At 36.7% G+C, this 3,287-nt stretch overlaps 1 non-coding gene across 1 annotated transcript; it reads right to left on the bottom strand.

Moving 5' to 3' along the window:
- Positions 1 to 560: 560 nt before the first annotated feature.
- Positions 561 to 667, bottom strand: LOC130830697 (U6 spliceosomal RNA). The gene has a single exon (XR_009047865.1). It is a non-coding gene; the product is annotated as a U6 spliceosomal RNA (small nuclear RNA).
- Between the last annotated feature and the right edge of the window lie 2,620 nt (positions 668 to 3,287).

Raw genomic sequence — 3,287 nt, 5'->3', positions numbered from 1 at the left:
GGCTAAGGCAAGAGAAAATCTGGCTATAGTTTAAGGATTTAGAAGGTCTGATTTTATTATAAAGTGATAGTCAAATTTCTCTCCCATCTCAATTTGCTAAAAGCTTCAGACCATACAGATATTTAGTCCTCTTCTAATTCCTGTAATAGAAAGCTCTGTATGCCTTTGGATATTTAGTTTCTGTACCTCAGGGTCTTCATTGTAAAATAAAAGTTATATTGATAGTAGTTATTTCACAAAATTCTCATGTGGACCATGAGAATAAAGCATATGGATGGAAAGAGCTTTAAAGTGGCACACTTTGATAAATAAGATTAGTTGATGGAAATCACTGAAAGTAAGATTGTTTATTTTGGTTTTTTTATTCCCATTGAGCACATTAAAATCTTTTTTTTTTAAGATTTTTTACAATAAACTGCATATATTTAGAGTGTACAATTTGGTATCCCAATTTTCCAATTCTCCCCCCAACCCCCCCAGCTTTCCCCACTTGGTGTTCATATGTTTGTTCTCTACATCTGTGTCTCTGTTTCTGCCTTGCAAACCAGTTGATCTGTACCAAAAATATGGAATGCTTCACGAATTTGCATGTTATCCTTGCACAGGGACCATGCTAATCTTCTCTGTATCATTCCAATTTTAGTATATGTGCTGCCGAAGCGAGAACTCAAAATCTTGATTTTGAGTTAGGATCCATCCAATATTGAAAGGGATCTTTCTCTAAAAGATTTTTTGGTTATGACTACACATGCTCCAAGGAATGAGAACCACATTTCCTTTACTAAATTCAAAATGATAAATGACTGATGATTGCATAGAAGAAGGTAAAAGTAATGTATAATAGGGTTTTGAGTTTCTTTGAATTTCTTCTATCCCTTCTTGGGAACCCCCTAAACATGGAATAGCTAAGAGAATGCCTGGTCTCTATTCTGGTTCAGCTGAATCATTCTGTAGCATGCTTGACTGTCTTGTCTTTCTCAGGGGTTACACCAGTCTACACTGAGCTGTTGCTTCCTCCCATCAGAGCTATTAAAATTTATAGAACTATTTCTCATTCTCTGTTGGCTATTGGTCAGTTTGATTTTAAAGTGGCATTATGTTGTAAAGTGGAAATTCACTCTCCCTCTACCCTGACACTAGTTATTGTTAGGAAAGCATCAGAGCCCCTCTTTGCTTAGATTGTCCCAAGAAAATGTATTTCTTGTTAATCTGGAAGATCTATGGTCCCACAATTCCCTGTACTGTTTTGCACTGACTTTCTACTATAATCTGGCTACAGGAACAGTATCTTCCTCATTAAGAACCAGGCTAAAAATACATTTCACCCAGATGGAGGCATACCACCACCTTACACTGCTCCTTGTCATTAAGAATTTTACTAGGTTAGCACAGTGCAGAATTTAAGAGCTCTTTTTTTTTTTTATAATCCATATTATTCAGAAACAATTTCACATATATTGATCCTTATTCTTTTTTTTTAATTTTATTTATTTATTTATTATTTTTTTGGGGGTATACCAAGTTCAATCAACTGTTTTTATACACGTATCCCCATATTCCTTCCCTTCCTTGACTCCCCCCACCCCTGAGTCCCCCCCACCCTTCCCGCCCCAGTCCTCTAAGGCATCTTCCATCCTTGAGTTGGACTCCCTTGATCCTTATTCTTAATTGCCTATAGTATTATGGAGAATTACTTGGGTAAGGATAATGGGACAGGGCAATGTCTCTCTCCAGAAAGCATTTAAGACAGTGAGAATATCCAAGTAACTATTATTGCTGGATAACTAGCATTTCTCAAGTTGTCTTCTGGCAGGAAAAAAAAAAAACTTGTTTTTAAGCCTTTGAGTCACAAAGACCATCCCTTGGAAAGAGAAAGTTTTAAGATTAAGAAATGACATTCTTCATATCTCCACAGTGCTTCACTGAATTCTTCGCCCATCACTCAGCCTCTTCACAACATTGCCCTCATCATTCAATGATCACTGGATAAATGACTAAGTTCTGTGTCATCCCTTCCCATCCCCTCCAGCCCTCAAAAGAAATGCCATCAGGTACTAATGCTAATGTTAATAAATTGAGTTAGAAAGGCAGAAGTTCGTTGTACAACTTATAGTCATTATACATATTCAATAGCACACAATCTTTTTTTTTCAAACTGAACTTTAAAAATAAGATAATTTGTTTCAGATTGAATTAATTCTATTGGGACTAGTATAACATAATATCTGCAAAATTTAAATGTTGAAAAATTGAATAAAAGTAATGACTTGGTTTAAAGTTTATATAAATGCTACTGAGAAATCTAAATGAGAAAATTATTCTAAAGAAGCCAATATAAAATTTTATGTCAAGATTGCGTTTGATCTGTGGGAAGGGAAGCTTGATAAGCAGGAACTGAATTGGAAAGAACTTATTTTTCACAAATACTAAAAGCCCCAGAGGTGGGGCATCCAGAACCAACATGGGAACTGTCTGACGCTCTCAGACACCTCTGCTTTGTCCAGCCAGCCCTGCTTTTCATGTGTCCTATAACCACAAGCTTTTCTACTTCAGTACATTGTGACTATGTTCCAAGGGAAGAGCAAAGGGCAAGTGGGCAAAGGCCAGATAGTAACTGCCAACTGACTACCTTTCTCACCAGCATTGCAAGAAATCACACTCAAAGACTTCTCTAAATTTTATTGGCCAAATGCGTGGCATGTGGCCACCCATTGGCATCAAATTCTGCAAAGCTAAGTAATTTAAATGGGATATGTTGTCATCTCACAGAAAAGCAGAACTCTGTGAGTAAAAAAAGTAATTGAGGGTGGACATTAGGCAAGATATTAGCAGTGCTAGCCACAAATAACCTAATAAATAGATTCTTATAAAAATAATCTCTTTGACACTGGTCTTGGCAATGATTTTTTGGATTTGACAACAAAAGTATGGCAACAAAAGCAAAAGTAAGTGAATGGGACCACCTCAAATCACAACATTTCTACACAAAAAGGAAGCAATCAACAAAATGAAAAGGCAACTTATGGAATGGAGAAAATATTTCCAAATCATATATCTGATAAGGAGTTAATATCCAAAATAGATAAGGAGCTTATACAACTCAGGCACAATCTAGACCTGGTCTACAGGCAGCCCTCAGAAAAAGGGGCTTCTGGCATTGTTAACAGATAAGTTAATAGAGATGGATGCAAGGAATTTATAACAGTGTAACAAGCACTTGTCATGACTGAGTTCTCTGCAACTGGAAAACAGAACAAGCCGTGGAGGCCCTAGGGGTCAAGCAGGGC

Source organism: Hippopotamus amphibius, chromosome 10 (genome assembly GCF_030028045.1).
Source record: "Hippopotamus amphibius kiboko isolate mHipAmp2 chromosome 10, mHipAmp2.hap2, whole genome shotgun sequence".
Lineage (NCBI taxonomy): Eukaryota > Metazoa > Chordata > Mammalia > Artiodactyla > Hippopotamidae > Hippopotamus > Hippopotamus amphibius.
This window is presented reverse-complemented; position numbering and strand designations above follow the sequence as displayed.